At 48.3% G+C, this 18,405-nt stretch overlaps 1 long non-coding RNA gene and 1 pseudogene across 2 annotated transcripts; both read right to left on the minus strand.

Moving 5' to 3' along the window:
* Positions 1 to 55: 55 nt before the first annotated feature.
* On the minus strand, positions 56 to 12,257 carry LOC109275550 (uncharacterized). 2 transcript variants are annotated; one of them, XR_002084232.2, is made up of 6 exons: positions 11,857 to 12,257; positions 8,698 to 8,788; positions 8,268 to 8,423; positions 5,762 to 7,770; positions 863 to 999; positions 56 to 186 (listed from the first exon to the last, which is right to left on the minus strand). It is a non-coding gene; the product is annotated as an uncharacterized LOC109275550 (long non-coding RNA). The 2 variants fall into 2 exon arrangements; XR_002084233.2 differs by lacking the exon at positions 8,698 to 8,788.
* A 3,409-nt stretch (positions 12,258 to 15,666) lies between these two features.
* LOC128778752 (U2 spliceosomal RNA) lies at positions 15,667 to 15,841 on the minus strand (annotated as a pseudogene).
* Between the last annotated feature and the right edge of the window lie 2,564 nt (positions 15,842 to 18,405).

Raw genomic sequence — 18,405 nt, forward strand, 5'->3', positions numbered from 1 at the left:
ATGGAGGGTCCAGGAGGAGGGTCTGGTGAGGGTCCGGGAGGAGGGGGTTCCATGGAGGGTCCAGGAGGAGGGTCTGGTGAGGGTCCGGGAGGAGGGGGTTCCATGGAGGGTCCAGGAGGAGGGTTCATGTGGTTGCAGCAGGTGTGTTGATGAGGGTACAGGCCAGGTCTATTCCAGGAGCTGTGGCTGTGGAGAGAATGTGAGCATTTGCCAGAACAGGGAGAAAATGCATAACGTCTGGAGAAGAGTTGAGCCACGGAAGAAGATCCGCTGGGGGTCCTGTGGGTAGTTGTTGGGGCAGCCCTGAAGGCAGGCCCGGGCTGTGGGGTTCACCACCCCCCTCAATACAGGACAGAGCATAGGACCTTCTCAAGGGCTTGCCCAGATGTGCGGGCACAGGGAGGGGAGGAAGCTGCGGGCAGCCAGATACCAAGTAAGAGATCAGACTGAGGTCACATCAGAGAGATCAGATAAGTCTCTCAGCCCATGAATTTTATTTTTCCTCAAACCTCAAAACAATGTCTCATCAGAAAAGTAGATGAATGACATCACTGGGACGTTTGAAGAATCATATCCAAAGCTACCGTGAACCTGGATACCTTCAGAACAAAGGGTAGCCACGTGTGTAATCATTAGGTGCCGATCATCATTATCTGGCTTGTAGAACAGCCACCTTCCGGGACTTGTTCCCTGGTGGCGGACGGGCCCGGCAGACATAGTCTCTGAAAGTGTGGGTCTCAGCGCAATAAGAATGTCCCCAGCCGTCTGACAAACCAACAAGGTGTTGGCGATGGTATCACAATTTATCCCTATCCCTATTGCTATTCTAATTTATAAAAAAGAAGAGCGAGAGAGACAGTACCCGAGAGCCAGGTCCACAGTCGTCATCTCGACGCCCACGCCAGGCAAGGACCATTATCAGCCTCAAATGTCTTAGTCAGACTTTTGTGGATGGAGTCCAGATGCGTGTGCCCCTCTCCCCTTGATCATATTCGCCAGCTAGGAGAGGAAGAGGGACAGGAGCAGGCTGTAAAATACTACTCAATGCGGCTGAGGGACACCCCAGCCCCGATGACCACACGGGAGCAGAGAGCAGTGAGCACGAGAGGCAGAGTGTGCAATGACGTGCAAGGGCACACCTGCGTGATTCATCCCATGGGGCTTGGGGTTGCTGGGGAATTGAAGGCCTGGTGCCTGGAAGGCGGGAGTAAGAGGCATAGACAGGAAAACAGTGGAAATCCGGGTGAAAATCTGCCAGGACCCCCAGACCTGCATGTGCACCGAGGGAAGCCGTGCACCTTCCCTTTGGTGGGAGGCATGTTCCCCAAAGGCTGTAACCGCTTCCCAAGCCCGGGTCTGCCTGGAGACTTGCTTTAACCTGTAGAATGTGGAATTGGTGATGGGCCAAGTCTGGGCTCAGGACCTGAGGCCTCCTTTAGCGCCTGCTCCTGGCTCCCTGGAAACCCCACTGGGCTGCCACGTGACCCAGCCGGGCCACCCCCAGGATGAGGCAGACAGAGGGTGCCCCCGCCCCACTGGCCAGTCTTGGCTACAGATTCGTGAGTGAGCGGGATGAACTGCCCAGCAGAGCCTGTCCTCGATTGCTGACCCACAGCATCTCAGGCCTAATTAATGCTTGTGTTTCTTTAAAACCACTATGTTTAGGGGGTGGGTTTTTTGTTTTTTGTTTTAAATACAGCAAAAACTGGGGCGCCTGGGTAGCTCAGTCGGTTAGGCGGCCAACTTCGGCTCAGGTCATGATCTCACGGTCCGTGAGTTCGAGCCCCGCGTCGGGCTCTGTGCTGACAGCTCAGAGCCTGGAGCCTGTTTCAGATTCTGTGTCTCCCTCTCTCTGACCCTCCCCTGTTCATGCTCTGTCTCTCTCTGTCTCAAAAATTAATAAACGTTAAAAAGAAATTAAAAAGAAAAATAAAATAAGTACAGCAAAAACTGACAGGCGCACCTTCGTGGGAAACTACAAACTGAACCAGAAAGCCGCGTGACTCAGGGTCACAGGTGGAGCAGTGGGAAGGGATGAGACACACACTTCTACCTGGTTCTCAGCTGTTATTCCAACCGTGAGCCGCCACCTGCATCTGGGTGCTTACGTGCCAGGAAGGGGGACAGAACAGCCTTTCTGCAGGAACTCAGGGGCCCAGAGGACCCCAAACACGGACATAACGTGGGAGAACCACATCAGTCTGCTTCCAGTGGGGTAGTGCATTACCAAACCTGTGGTCACCTTCTTCTTCTGGCAGGAAAAGTCACAGAGAGGAGAAAACCCAGCTTTCTGCTGTCACACACCACCCTCCCCCGTCACCACGCAGAAAGGTCAAGCCGCTTTGAGGGGCCTTACTCCCAAATACGAAAGAGCATCCAAATGCAGAGAAGGAAAAGTTCTTCCTCTGCTTTCTCAGGCTCGGTGGTTGGGGCTTATACATCAAATGGATAAAAGACAGATTAACAGGAGAAAAAACCCAAGAGTTTGTTTGCATGTGCAACGTGCATACACGTGGGAGGACTCAGCGGTGAGTGACTCAAAGGGGTGGTTAGGATCTGGGGCTTTAAACCATCTTAACAGAAGGCGACAAATCGTGGAGAAGAGACAAGACAAAGGAGAAAGGGTGTGGGTTTGTAGGGGTGGTGATCATGGGCTGATAAATATCTGGGGAAACGAATGGAATATGAGGGATCTTTTAGCAAGCTCTGTTAGGGCCAGTTTTCCGTCTCCAGTGAGACAGGTTGCATCACATGGTCTCTTCTGGAACTGGACAGGAGTGGGGAACATCTTCACAAGGGAAAATGTATACCCTGCATTCAGGCAGAAAGGGGAGGATAGAGAGTTTTTCCTGAATCCGCTGTTTCTCCATTGCCTTCCACTCAAAATAATCCTTATGCCAAAGCGGTCTATTTTGGGATGGTCTATTCTGATCTCCTTCACAAGGATAACCAGATACTTGAAAAGAGTTATAACATGAAAAGCAAAGAATAAGACCATCATACACGAAAAAGAACACAAAATAAACATCAGCATTGGGGACAGTAAAAATCAACTTCAAAAAGCCCCTGTAATTAGTATGTGCAGGGATATAAGAGAAAATATTGAACCTGTAAATCAAGGACCAGATGCTGTGAAAAGAAAAATCAAAGAGTAAGTGAAAAGCTAGGAAATTAAAGCATGATAGTGAAAATTAAAATTTCAGTAGAAGCATGGGAAAATAATGTTAAATCTGTCTTTGAGAAGGTGAAACCATAACCGATGGAGACTTGGAAAGAAGTAAACTGAGTGGATCAGTTTGAGGTTGACTGGTGAGCACTTGAGAAAGCGAGACCAGGGGAGGCAGCTGGGGAGGCTCTCGGCACCTTACACACAAATCTCCCCTGGAGGGAAGGACTCTACTTTTCAAACGGAGAGGATCACCACGTCCCAGCAAAATGAATGGAATAAGCCAAGGCACACGGCCATAACCGTGAGTGGTAGAGCAGATTGTGAAACATTCTGAGGGAAGGGAGTTACTTTACAAGAGAGAGGGGATAAGATGTTAGCAGACTCCTTACCATTATTAAAAATAGAAGAAAAACTGGGATAGGCCCTGAAGAAAAATTATATTCAACCTAGATTTCATACTGAGTCAAATTATGAAGGATGAGAGTAAAAATGTATCACTCAGGCACCATTTTCCAGGAAGCTGCTAGAGGAGGCCTTCTGTACAAATGAGAGAGGAAGCTCAGAAAGACAATGACAGGGATTGAAAACCAGGGACCCACCAGAGGGAGGTGGAGAGCAGCCCCAATATGCTGCTAATGGGAGGCCCCAGGACCACAGCTGGACGGCAGCTGCAGGGACAGCAGGTGCACATTCCAGGAGCCTGAGCGCGAGGGGAGGGAGAGAACAATGGCGCCCACGTGTAATCGGGTATTTTGGCAGAGTAGACAAGTGCACTGGAGAGGTTGGGGGGTAGAACAGAGATACAGATTAAGAAAAGCTGGAAAATGAAAAGGATGTGGCAATTATTAACTACAACCAAAAAGTATGTAATAAAGGAACTTGGAGTTTCTTGGATACATCAATTAACATGTTTTTCCCCCAGTTTAGGGGGGAATTAGTTGGCCATTTTTCTTCAAATATTCTTTCTTCCCCTTTCTTTCCCTCCTCTTCTCCCGTGACCCGTTATGTATGCATTGGTGCAGCTGATGGTGTCTCGCAGGTTTCTGGGGCTCTCTTTTGTTTTCTATTTCTCAGACTAAATAATCTCAGTTCGCTGAACCTTCTGGCTGCTCAAATCAGGTGTTGGGTTTAGTGCCCACGGTGTTCACTTCAGTTATGGTACTCTTCAGCTTCGGAAATTTTATTTGTTTTCTCAGCCTTTTAACACCTTTATAATCTCTATTTGGTGACACACCGTTCTCACTCTGTTATTTCTTCAGACATGGTTTCCTTTAGTCTTTGAACATATTTATAGTAACTGATCTAAAGTCTCCATCTTGTAAGTCCAGCATCTGGACTGTTGTAGGGATACTTTTTATTTCCTGTGTTTGGGCCACACTCAGCTGTTTGCACGTCATCTAAACTTCAGCGTGCATCAAAATCACCCAAAGGACTTGTTAAAACAGAGGCTGGGCCTCATCCCCAAGTTTCTGGGGTCCAGGAATTTCTGACATAGTCCCGGTTGCTTCTGCTGTGGCTGGTCCACGGAAAACACTTTGAGAACCACCAGCCCAGGCTAGACCCACCACCATCTCGGCCTCAAAGCAGGGTCCGTGTCTTACGAGTCTCTTACTCCACAGGGTATCCAACACAGTGACTCACAAAGAGCCATTCTCCTAGCTTTATTGATATTGAATTACTGAATTTCAAAGGTGTGTCACAGAACATGGCATACACATCGAGGTTCTAAAGAAGAACCAAAAGAGAATGAAGAAGGGCGTGTGGCCCGTTCATAAGTGAGGCTGCTTCATCAGTGAACAAAGAAAGGGGAAGGCGTGAGCTTGGTGATCTCCAATAGCATTCCGGGCATCGAGTCGTTAATGATCTCAGTTTTCACACAAGGAAGAAAGACTTAATTTTTTAATCATAGCATGCTTCTAGTGATTAGTAGATTCAGTATGAGTGAACACTGATGTCTTTTTACTAATGGGAAAATTGTTAGTTACTAATGGGAAAATCATTACGATTAGTGCCCAGCTAAAAAATGCCAGACACAGAAACCGAAGCAACAAGCAGAGGCAGCCGTGTGCAGGACGGTGGGCAGGGGGCTGCCTGGCTTTGAGCCCACAATGTCACGTGCACTCAGGCCCTCAGTTTCTCCCTCTGTAGAATGGGCACCAAAATACATCCGCTTCAGAGGGTAAGTCCTCAAAGCAGTGCCTGCTACACAGTGAACGTTTGTTAAAAATGCCAACCGGTGCAGCCCCTGTGGAAACCAGAATGGAGGTTCCTCAAACCATTAAAAATAGAGCTACCATGTGACGCAGCAATTTCACTGCTGGGTACCTACCCAGGGAAAATGACAACACGAACTCGAAAAGATACCTGCACACCCGTGTTCACTGATGTTTCACTTACAATAACCAAGATATGGAAGCCACCTAAGTGACCTCGGTGGATGAGTGGAAACGGGCAATACTTCCAGCAGAATTCTATTCAGCCATCAAAAAGAAAGAAATCTTGTCATTCGTGACAACACAGAGGTCTTGGGGACATCACGCTAAGTGAGATAAGCGAGGCAGGGGAAGACAAACACCGTATGATCTCACTTACATGTGGGATCTAAAACACCAGCAACGATAAAACTGTGGAGTCATTGCTAGAGAGGGTATTGTAAGCCCTGGAGGGTGAACGGGGCGAGAGCTGAAACGTCAGCGATGTTCTGGTCCCAAGGCTGTCGAGCGCGATAGCACTCTGAGAACAGAGCCCCGTGACACCGCAGAGGACAATTAGATACAAAATCCACTGTGACCCCCTGACACTCCCTGAAACTACACGTACTCCCTTCACGTAGCCAGCAGGTGCATGTCTGGTTAATGTCTAAAGATCCTTTGTGTTCCCTACCCATGCTTTGATATCCTTTGATACTCATATCTAAGAAAATATGAAATAAAGACTCTGTGCAGTTTGCTGCTGCAGCTGTTTCACTGGTGGAAGCATGCCCGCACGTCCGCTCCATCCAGTGTCTGAGAACTTCTTTGGTGTGCGGCCACACAAAACAAAAAGCAGACCCGTAGACACGGAGGAGTGGGGGCGGGTGGAATCAGTGAAGGGGTTGAAAGGCACAAACTTCCAGTTATGAAATGAGTAGGTCCTGGGTGTGGCAGACAGCATGGTGATTGATGGTAGTTAATAATAACTGTGCTGTACATTTGAGAGTTGCCAAAAGAGTAGATCTTAAAAGTTCTCATAAAAGGGTTAATAATAAAAGTAAACCAGCAGAGAATCTTCTCAGGTTAGTCTGTGCTTTCAGGGATATGTTTCCCGGTGAAATTGAGAACGGGAGAGGTACTGGGGCCATGGAGGGGAAGAAAAGGCTCTCCTAAAGTCCGGTGGGTCCCAGGGGTCTCTAGGGTGATGGCACCCTGTGTAGACAAACCGTGGCTGTCCTGCACCCATATCTGTACATTCCCAGCTCCCATCTCCCACTTCTCCAGACATCCTGCATCTGCAGGAAAGGAGAGGAAGAGAGAGGACGAAAGGCAAACTCACGTCCCCATCCGCTTTTTCGGTCATGCTGTGGATGGGTGCTTCTGGAATGGAAGTGATTTCAGGTTCGTGACTCTCCCCAGAACCCGTGAGAATCCACATCCCAGCCCTGATTTTAGGCTGATGGCTAGTGAATCCAAACGGGATCAACCGAAGGAAACTGGACAAACATTCCTCCTCTTGTAGGGGGTTCAGATTTCCCCCGAGAGCCCTGGAATTGACTGTAAGTCTTGGCAAAGAGCATCACCCACCAGTGCGGAGCTCATAAAGTGTACAGGTCTCTGGAAGACGGGTTTCTCCAGCTGGATTTCGCAATGAGAAACACACCTCAGTAACACAGCCGGAGGCGAGGAACCAGTCCCGGATGACTGATGTGGGGACTGCACAAAGGCGGCAGAAGGGGCAAGAGTCGGTCATGCTACTGGCCTGGCTGCGGCCCCTCCTGCCTGGCGGTGTCATTCCCGCGGACTCTACATGCCTGGAGAGGATAACCCTCTGGGTCACCCTGTGCGCGCTCAGGCACTCTCTCCTCTTTCCCTTTCTTCCCTTCTTTTCTTTCTTCCTTTCATCCTTTTTGGCTGAGAGGGCCAAATTCAATTGTGTGTTCTCTCTTCAAGCTTTCCGTCACAGAGATTTCCAAACACACACAACGGGAGCGGTAGGCACACAACAGTCCCCGAGAAGGCTCTGTCACCAGCCTCCCATATCACATTGAGCCAGTTTTGTTCTCTTTGTTCCCCACTGATGGGGTTCTTGAGCAAACGGCTAAGAAAGAATTCTTGAGATGTCTTTGGTGCGAAAAGGTGGTTTTACTAAAGCACGGGGACGGGACCCGGGGGCAGAAAGAGCTGCCCTGGGGCTGTGAGGGGTGACTGATTATACACCTTTAGGTTTGTGGAGGGAGGGCGATAGAGATAAAGTCAGTTTCTAAGGAATCTGGAAGCAAGGGTTTCAGGACCTTGAGATAAAGTTATTTTCAGTCTTTAATAAAACACAAACACCAAGGGAGTAGAGCAGCCAGGAGTTGCCTGAAGAAGGTCTCGCTCTGCGTGTTTCAGGTGTCTGTCAGTGGGCTGCGGGCTGGAAGGAGATTTCATTTAAGCTACGTTTCTCTTGCCTTTGTTTCCTTCACCACCCTCTACTTTTCCTCCACCACCCAATGTTTTCCTGGAGCAGTTTACAGCAAATCCCAAAATTTCACTTTTTTTTAAACGTTTGTTTGTTTATTTTGAGAGACAGAAACAGAGTGCGAGCAAGGGAGGGGCAGAGAGCGAGGGAGACACAGAATCCGAAGCAGGCTCCAGGCTCTGAGCCGTCAGCACAGAGCCCAGTGTGGGGCTCGAACTCACGAATGGTGAGATCATGACCTGAGCTGAAGTTGGATGCTCCACCGACTGAGCCACCCAGGTGCCCCCAAAATTTCACTCTTAAATGCGGCATTTTGTCTCTCTAAAAACTAAGCACTTAAATAAAAAGAACCTATCCAAAATACACGATCACACTTTCCCTAATTAACAATCCCTCCATATCATCTAATATATAGTTTGTTTTAAAATCTCTCAAAAAATACCTGCTACAGTTGTTTTTGTTCCAATAGGCTCCACACAAGGTCTCCATGGCGCATCTGGCTGTTAGTCTCTTAAGCTCTCTCAGCGTATGACACTTTCGTCTGTCTTTCTCTCCCCAGGCCACATGTCCGGCCGGCTCAGGTTCCCACAGTCTAGACCTGCCCAATTGAATTGTCAAAGTTGTCAGAAGTTCAGAGATAACAGAAGTAAAGCCAGTGAATCACCTAAGTAGCAATGAGTAAAATTTATCGCGCCCACGCCCACAAGACGATTTGCATGCCAGGAGCACTTAGACCAAGCACCGCGTGAGGCTTGGCATATTGTCCTAAAAAGTGGATCCTGTCGTGAGAAGGCAGGGACTGCATATTCTTCCCAGGGATTGGCTATAATGTTAGAATGTTCCCGAATTAAAGGGAATTGGTCACCAGTTACCTCATATCAGCTTCAGGGGACAGTTTAAATTTCACTTACGATTTCCAGAGGCACCAGCAAGAAGTAACCCAGGCAAGTGAGCCTCCCTTGTCTGGCAAGACAGAAAAAAAAAAAAAAAATGCTAAATTGAGCTTTGTGTGACTAAATTGGTTTTGTCTGCACAGGGAATTTTCAAGTATGGTTGCCATTTGTGTTTCATTTCACCAGTGTAACTAACACATTCCTTTGCTCCCCAAGCTCCTATAAACTGGTGTTTGGATCTGGAGGCTTGTTTACACGTGGATTTGAACTTTTCAGCCTGGATATTCTAGGATATTCTACACACGGTGCTGGCAGTTCCTCCCACACCCCTAATGTCTGGTGACCCAAGTCTGCTGGACCTGATATTGGTAGGAGGCAGGGGGAAGGTCAGGTCAGCCTGATTTCACCCCCGCCCAATGTTCCCTATTAGCCTCTTGGTTTTAGCATTTATAATTGCCAACACTCATGTGTTCATTGGTGGTTGCAAACGATGGCTGTCCATTTTGATTTTGTTGTTGTTGTTCTGCACTGATCAGCTGTAATTCCTCTGTTGCTACTTTCTAACCCGAAATACAGTGTGTAGAGGAAAGTATATTTGAAAGTTGTATTTTTTTTTGAAATATACGTGACACTTTTCTCTTTATAAATTTTCAGAATAATTGGGAACCTACAAGGAGACCAGTAAGACTTTCTTCCGTTTTCCTGTCATCACACACATACAGCAGTTCAAGCACCTGCTTTGTTCCAATGGCGGGGTCTCCTCCAGACCGGCCCCCGGACACAGCCCCCTTGGTCTTGGCTACGTCCCTATTTTGGACCACAACACCGATGTCTCAGGATCGTCTCGTACTGTGCCTGCCTCAGAACGGCGTTCCTTCTAAGAGCCTTGGTTCCTTTCAGTAAAAAGTAGCTGTTGGTGCGTGTGCTTGTTGTGACCATCTTGTCCTTGAGTCTAGGCTTCTTCTGTGTGTGTGGTTTTCTCTGAAAGATCATGTTGAGCTTATTATACTCTCCTTTCCAAACCAAATGTAAAATTTTAGGGTTTTTACTTAAGTCTGATTATAACGCTGTACTGCTTAGCGTTGAAAATCTTGGTCCCTAAGGAATTTTCCGTGATTATTTTTCTGCTGTCTCTTCTGCCGTCTATGTGCTTCACCATGTGGATGGTTCGAATAACAATATCAGTATTAGTATTCCAAGTAGGAAGCTAGGATGAGGGAAAAGCTTGCCACCTGCATGGCAAACAGCCACAGACATGAGAGGTACAAAGTGGCATTGGGGAGAGTTTCAACCACAGTGACAAAAGCAGGAGGAATCAGTGTAAGGAGAGTTTGCCTGCCTGTGAGATTGCTCTGAGATGGGAGGTCTGACACAGGCTCCCCCAGGAGCATCACAATGACACTTAGCAGTAGATGGTTGTTGGTGGCAGGGTTTTAGGGAAGAAGGGGACGGACAGAACTTTTAGCTGCCGCGGGCTTTGGGAGGTTTCACACACGGTACATTTGAGCCTCTGGATTTTTTTTTTTTCGTAATATTTACTTATTTTGAGAGAAAGGGAGAGAGAGAGAGAGAGAGAGAGAGAGAGAGAGTGCATTAGTGAGGGACCAAGAGAGGGAGACAGAGAGAATCCCAAGCAGGCTCTGCTCTGTCAGTGTAGGGCCCAACGTGGGCCTCGAACTCATGAACTGTGAGATCACGACCTGAGCCGAAATCAAGAGTTGGATGCTTAACCAATTGAGCCCCCATGAGCTCCTGGAGCCTCTGGATCCTAACGGCTTCTTGTAGGTCCCTGGCGCCTTCCTACGGGCTTGGACCATGGGGGCAGCATGAGAAAGTAGATGTGAAAGATGGTGTCACTTTACCAGGTTCCCTCATTTTTCTCTGAGTTTCGTCCCTGCTTCCAAACTCAACATGACTTGTCTGGAGAGAAGAACATCCTAATAAGCCTGGCAAAAAGTCAAGCCATTTGTCCCTCTGCTTCCTGGAATCTCTCTGGAAAACACTGCATATTTCCTTGTGGTGACGCTGTTCACTGTGTACCTGGGTCTCATGTCGGAGAAAAAGGACTCCATGCCCACAAACCCAGCTACGTTTCTATTGAACAACCCTCGATTCATTTAGCACCTGAGTTGCTAATGACATATTTTACTAAGTTTATGACTTGATAAATGCAATGATTAGCACTTAATTTTAAGCAATGGCAACTACTCTTACAGGATATTAATTCAATGTTTTAATAAAAAGCTGTTTGGGAGTATGGACCATGGCATTAATCCCCAGATTCTCCCAAAGACGAAGGCGCAGCTCTCTGGGCCTGGCCCTGGCTGCTGAGGGGCTGGCCGGCCGCTCTCGGGGGAACCACTCTTCAGACCTGCCTGCAACCTCAAACATGCACACCCTTCTCGATAAGAGCACATGGCACCTCCGCCCTGGAGGATTAGCTCCTAAAGGGGGATTGGAAAAGTAGAAACATCTGCTCAGTCACAGCTAACGGGGACATGAGAGTTCTAATCCTGCCTCTGTCCCGCACGACTCCTCTGTCCCCAGCCCCCAGCCCCCTTTCCCTGATCTAGGCGGGAACAGCCGACCTGAGCTGAACCTCAAAGCCAGAGGAGCCAGTTAAAGATTTGGGGCCTGGGAGCTCTGAGGGGCTGGGGAGCAAGGGGCCCGGGCTGTGTGAAAAGGGAGGAAGAAGGGGAAGGGGTATAGGGAGCGGGTGGAGCAGGGGTGCAGGGGTACAGGGGGAGCAGGGGTGTGGATGCACACAGAAGCCAGGGTATGAGGTGTGCACCATGGGGTGTGGGAGAGGGCAGGTGCGCAGGCCATGGGGGCTGTAGCAGGGATTTGGGGGCGCAAGAGGGGTGCAGGGGCGTGCTGGGGAGGGGGCAGGGGAGCAAGATGCTGGGGGTGGTGGTGAAGGGACACACAGGAGGTGCAGGGGAGCAGTGATGCAGGGAGGGTGCAGGGGCACGCAGAGGGGTGCAGGGGAGTCCTGGAGGGAGCGGCGATGGGGGAGGGGGAGCGGGAAGGGGAGCGGAGGGAGGGATGCAGGGGCGTGGGGAAGGGCACGGAGGGGAGGGGCTCCTGAGGGCAGGGACTCAGGGCAGGCGTTTCTGTGCCCCCCTCTCCACACAGTACCTGGCTCCAAACGTGTTCGCTGAGCTGAAGCGGCTGGCGGAGGCCGGATTGTCGGGACCTTGGCGCACCTGTGGCCCCAGATCTCAGGGGCGCGCGTGCGTTCTAGGTTTCCTCCGTGACCTTGCCAACCTTGGTCAGCCGTGGAGCTCTAGTCCTTCGTGTTTCATCTTTTTCTCGTCGATAGAAATTAAAGACAGAAAAGATAGTAAACATTTTAACATTTCTTGAATTGTGGAAGCATCAAGAAGATGGAAAAGTTAGCGATTTACTCACAGTGTAGACATTTCTTTGCAAACTGGTGTCAACAATCTGCCAAAGCCTCGTTTGCTGGGAGCATGCCTGAGGGTGTAGCATTTTCTGATTTAGTGATGTATAAATATTTGTAAAAGGGAAGCTGTGTTTTTTTTAATGTTTATTTATTTTTGAGAGAGAGAGAGAGAGAGAGACAGAGCATGAGTGGGGGAGGGGCAGAGAAAGAGGGAGACACAGAACGGGAAGCAGGCTCCAGGCTCCGAGCTGTCAGCACAGAGCCCGACATGGGGCTCCGGCTCACAAACCGTGAGATCATGACCCGAGCCAAAGTCGGACACTTAACGGACTAGGCCACCCAGGTGCCCCGGGAAGAGCAATTTTAAAAAGAGGCTACCTGGGACTGAAACTGCAGGGTCATCTCTCCTCCATTTTTTTCTGTACCCTTAAAACATTCCCCTTTGGAGTCTGGGGCAGGAGAAGGGGTGCAGCCCAATGTCACACAGAAACAGCAGTTGAGGCTGGGAGAGTCACATGTTCAGGGCCCTAAGCAGACCGGTGGCTGGCCTAGTGGAAGGTGCTGGAATCTCTCTGCACCCGGATCATGGGTGGAGATGAGCCCCCACACGTGAGCGTGCCCGCTCAGCATGGTGCGCGGGAGCCCAGAGCCAGGTCACTAATCTGTGGTCTGGTTGGAGCCACATACCTGTGGTTCTGGATGAAACTGCTTCACAGGGAGACAGCCTTGTCCCAGGGCACCCAAGAAGGAAAATTTCCACAGAGGATAAGTTCACAAAGATTCCAAAACATATCAGAAGTCCAGTGTTACGAAAAATAGTCACGAGGAGAGACCGTGTCCTGGAAGTCATTCTCTTCTGTGGCCGTGTGTCCCCAATGCCCCAGCAGGGACCTGGTCACAGTGTGGACTGAAACCACCCAGGTGGTTGGCACGAGGTGGGACTCAGAGAGACACCACCAGCGTCCATGGAAGGCCGTCCGTGGCCTCCTCTATGACCCCACGCGGGGACTGGCACCGCCTGTTAATGAGGATTTCATCCAGAAAGGAGCGCCTGCAGTCCACCTGACCAAGGGACCCGGGAAGTTTCACCAGATTTCATTAAACACGACCCACGGAAATGACCAGCCTTTCCCGTGTTTGCAGTGAGTTGACAGGGGACGAGGCCCCTGGAGCCCTCTGTGCTGAAATGGGCTCCCGGATCCATAAGGGAGAGAACGTCCACACGGTACATAGTTCCCAGCCCCCGCAGCTGAGCTGGGAATACGGGAGCCTTTGGAACATGCCAGACACTCCACAGAGGACTGGGGAACCAGGATCAGAAACCTCGTGGGAGCCAGGGCACCAGAAATGACACGCTTCTGGAACAGACCCCAACCCTCTCCCTCTGTTTGCACTAGTCCAGTGGGGGCAAAATCCCAGGGGTGGGCCGGACTGGCCACCATCAAGGCACATGCCTGCCGCTGACCAGTCTGCTGCAGGGACCCCTCGGCTTCTCAAGTGGGAGAGCAGAGCATTTCAACTTGCAGTCCCACCGAAACATGCGCAGAGGAGGAGAGGAGTCCCCCAAATGGAAAACGGCATGCCGACAGACGGGGAGAGACTATTTCCACGCAGGCAAACCAATCCAACCCAGCCCTGTCCGCGACTCCATCCTCATGGCCGTCCACGGAGCCGCCGGTCCTCGGCCAACGTCCACACCACCAGTGGCGGGCTCTCCACCCTCAAGCCCCTGGCTCCGCTTGCTTTGCACTGGCTGGTCTCACGCCTGCCCAGGGCTCAGGGATTTCGGGTCCAAGCCCCGCTTGGGTCCCCTGCCTGGAAGGGCTGGCCAGATTGGGGCCAGATCCTGAGCAGTAGGAGAGAGGGATACCCAGGAGGGATGAGGTTGGTGGGGAGACGAGGTGGTGGCAGACAGGGAGGTGGGGCGGCCTTGGGTCACGGGTGAGTGGGCCAGGGGCTGCCCTCAAGGGCACGGGCTCTAATGGGGTGAGCCCCCTGGGGAGTGAGGGCTAGAGGGTGGCCTTGAAGCCAGCCGATCCTGGCAGATATTTGTAAACAGAAAGTGTTATCCTGACTTCCTCATGAACTGCCACTGTTTGTTCATTCCTTATTGTACTTGACGTTGAACGTGCCTCCTTTCTTCTACAGGTTTTACTGATTAAAACCCAAATTAAACCTGCAGCCAAGGAAAACTGTGCCCACGTAGCACTTAACCAGGAAGATTTCAAGTATGGTAAACGTGCAAAGTGTCAGAAGGAAAGACCTGGGCCGAGGAGAAATGAGAAAACCATCAGAGGGAGGAACAAATATTTTTAAGGAAACGACACTTGTGTATTGTGATATGCTAAACTATCGATGACAGCTGGAGTAAAGAACTGTATTATTATTTTTTAATACACTTTAGCTTTTGGAGATTTAGGATTAGATTCACAGCAAAATGGAACAGAAAGTACAGAGTACCCCCCACGCCCCTGTGCCCCTCCAGAGCCGTCCCCGCCATCAACATCGCCAGCAGATGGTGCACGTGTTACCCTGCACGGATGCGTCACATCACCCGGGGTCATGGCTCACGTCAGGGTCACACTTGGTGTTGTATATTCTGTGGGTTTGGACAGATGCATGCTGGTACCCACCATTAGAGTGCAGTGGTAGTTCCAGTCCCTAAAGATCCTCAGTGCTCTCTACCTCTCCCCTCCCCCACCCCCAATCTCTGGTCTCTTTCCTGTCTCCATAGTTTTGCCTTTTCCAGAATGTCTTGTAGCTAAAATCATACAGTATGCATCTTTTCAGACTGGCTTCTTTCACTTAGTTACATGCATTAAAGTTTCCTTCATGTCTTTTCATGGCCTGATAGCTCATCTCTTTATAGTGCTGACTAATATTCCATTGTCTGGATGGACCACAGTTCATTTATCCATCCACCTACTGACGGATGTCTTGGTTGTTTCCAAAATTTGGTGATTTTGAGCAAAGCCGCTGTAAACACTCATGAGCAGGCTTTTGCGTGGATATAGATTTTCTAAATCCCGAGGCGCATGATTGCCGGATCCTATGGTAAGTGGATGTTTAGTTTTGTAAGAAACAAACTCTCTTCCAAAGCGGCTGCACCAATTTGCATTCCCACCAACAGCGAGAGAGAGTTCCCGTTGTTCCACATCCTCTCCATCAGTTGGTGTTGTTGGTGTTCTGGATTTTGACCATCCTGATAGGTGTGGAGAGCTGGATTATCTTCAGTGCTGGGATCAGCATCCGAGTGTGGGCATGGTAGTGGTTGTTTTCATCTCTAATACTGTTTTTATGATTAAATACCTAGAAACATCTTCCAGTTTAGAGGAAGCACTTGTCATTATGAAACCAGGGTTGACTTGTGCAGATCGGAGCGGGAAAATCATCCTTTTACTGCACAACAATCAGCACTCTTGTCACATGGAAATGAAACATTACAACAAAAGATGATATTGAGATATATATATATATATATATATATGTATATACACACACACAGATATATATATATATATATATATATATGTAAGATGTTAAGATGTTACATATTTTTAAAAACTCAAAATGCAATTTTAAGTTTTTTTCTTAAATGTTTCTCTTTCCTTTAATGCATGCATTGCCACACCCCATAAAGCGATGGGAAAAAAATCAGATTTAAACAGGAAAGAACAGAGGCTACATTCGATCTTAGCCAAAAGGCCAAGAGGCAACTGCACATATAATTCAGAGTAATGATTTTCAGTGATGTTTTAGGGAGTTACAAATATAGAAAAACAGGATGTTGTGACAAACTCATCAAGAGGTGCTAGGCGCTAACGAGAAATTCCTTTGATTCAGGGAGAGGGAGAAAGTGCCAGTGAGTTCAGGATCAGTGGCAGAGCTCTTCACTGAGTCACTTACAGAGACAAGACAGGCTTCATCTTGGAAAAGAGGCTCAGGCAGGAAGCCCCTGGAGCCCTCTGGACCCCAGTTCCCTCTTCTGGAACGAAAAAGAGGGGGCTCATGATATGGTAGTCATTAACTTTGCTCCCCTGTTAGATAAATACAGACTAACTTCTTATCTAAAACCAGGTATGACATTATTAAGGTACTTGAGACAATGAGAAATGGTCAGTCCAGCCTCAGACTCTTGTAGAGGACACACTGGCCCTGGCCGTGGGGAAGGAGGGTGCAGCAGTCCTGGGGTCACCACACACTGTGGGCTGAAAGGAAACTAGAGACCCCTTGAGATGCCCCCTTAGGCCCCTAGCGTGCTTGCTCCAGCCTTCGGGCTTGCTTCTTAGCTTGGTGTTTCCGCCATTTGGAAAGCTCCTAAAAAAGAAATATTCCAGTATTTTGACATGGTTATTTCAGAGATAGCCTGGATGCTAACATTTTTTTTTTTTTTTGAGAAACATTTACTTTCACATAATCAGAACTCCATCCTGGTATTATCAATCACTTTGGAGAAATTGTGGCAAATTTGGTGCTTTTCTTACAAAACCATGCAAGCTTTGTGAAAACCTTCCTTCAATCATGATCTGCTGAAATGGTGTTTGTGGGTCACTTCCATACAAGAAATGTAAAAAAAAGAATTAAATGAATCATGTTATCCTCCTCCATGACCCCAACCTTCCCCACAAACAATAATTGGAATTGTTTCAAAATGTCTCCACCCCTACACAATGAATTTTTGACAAAGTAATTTTATGGCGCTTGAACTTGATCAATAAATTCTGGTCAATACCATTGAAGGTGAGTTTGCCTAATATGGCGGCCACATCATTGGATCCCAAATGTCACTGGGTCAGTGGGGGCTGCACACAGCTCATCTTTGTGACCACAATTGAGTCCTCAGACAAGTAAATCAAGACAAAATCATTTGCCAAAGACACATACAGAAGGTCTTTTGTTTGTTCTTGTTTTTATCTGGTAGTTTTCTGATCCTGAAGCTTCAATTTCTGAAGACATGAATTTTATCTGTTAAAAACACCCATAGATTTTAGAGCGTAAGGTAAAAGTTCTTATGTTACAACATGCAACTGGGTCTAATCTATTTCAATACTTTTTTTAATCATGGGAGAAGCCAGGGGATTTATGAGATCTACCTAAGACATTAACCAGACTCCCCCTCTTCAGTCTCTGACGTGCACAAGAGAGATGTATAACTCCCATCTGCTTGTAATAAGAATAAAAGTTTAAAACCTGAGGTTTTATTGTTACCTTAAAGAATCAAATCTTTTATTTGAAATAAGAAAACTGAAAACCAATTTAGGGAGGAAGTCTAACGTCCCCTGGAGCAAATGTGAGTTTCTTTCAGCTTAGAAATAATAATAAGCTGTGGTGTCTGAAAGGCAAACGCTTTCTTCTTTTAGAGAGAGCATGGCCATGACCACGAAGGAGCACCTCTCAGCTCAGTCCTGCTGCCCTGACCTGTCACCTGGAAGTTACCTCTCCTGTGACCACCACTGGTTTTCTTGAAACTTCGAGTCTGAAATTGGCTTGGAAGGTCTACAGGCGAACACATATGTATTTTGCTTTCTTAAGAGAAATTCCCATGATCTGAGGGTGATGTTTTTGCAGGAGTCTGTGTCCTTGGCCAGATTCCCAGTTCCTAGATTTTCTTATGCTGAGATGCTTAGTCCAATCTCATTAACTACTTTATTCACCTGTGACCAAAACTAGTTTAAATTCTTACCTCTCTCAGAGAGGTTCACAAATTGATGAGGGGGAAATTATTTGTTCTTTAAAAGCACTTGAGAACCTATCAGAAATGTTAGACTGGGCCACTTTTATTAATTAATTTATTTAATGTTTATTTATTTTAGAGGGAGGGAGAGGGAGAGAGAGAGGGGGAGAGAGAGAGAGGGAGACACAGAATCCGAAGCAGGCTCCAGGCTCTGAGCTGTCAGCACAGAGCCCGACGCGGGGCTCGAACCCACCAACTGAGAGATCATGACCTGAGCCAAAGTTGGATGCTTCACCGACTGAGCCACCCAGGTGCCCCAGGATTAGGCCAGTTTTAAAAATCTGTATACTGCAGAATACGATGATATGCAAAATATTGGAAGAGACAGTCAAACAAGTTGGGAGAGACTGGGTTACGATGGGATTAAAGGACATTTTAATCTCAGGACTTCTCAGACTCTTCCTTTGCCTGCCCCACAACCCAACATCCTCAGTCTCAGCCATCAGGTATATACAGTGGGAATTTGAATGTTCATCCAAAAACCAGAAGATGAAAACATAATGGTCCCAAATCACCAAAGCTATCACAGATCTTCCCACATCCATGT

Source organism: Panthera pardus, unplaced genomic scaffold, assembly GCF_024362965.1.
Source record: "Panthera pardus isolate Hobbes unplaced genomic scaffold, ASM2436296v1 HiC_scaffold_20, whole genome shotgun sequence".
Taxonomy (NCBI): Eukaryota; Metazoa; Chordata; class Mammalia; order Carnivora; family Felidae; genus Panthera; species Panthera pardus.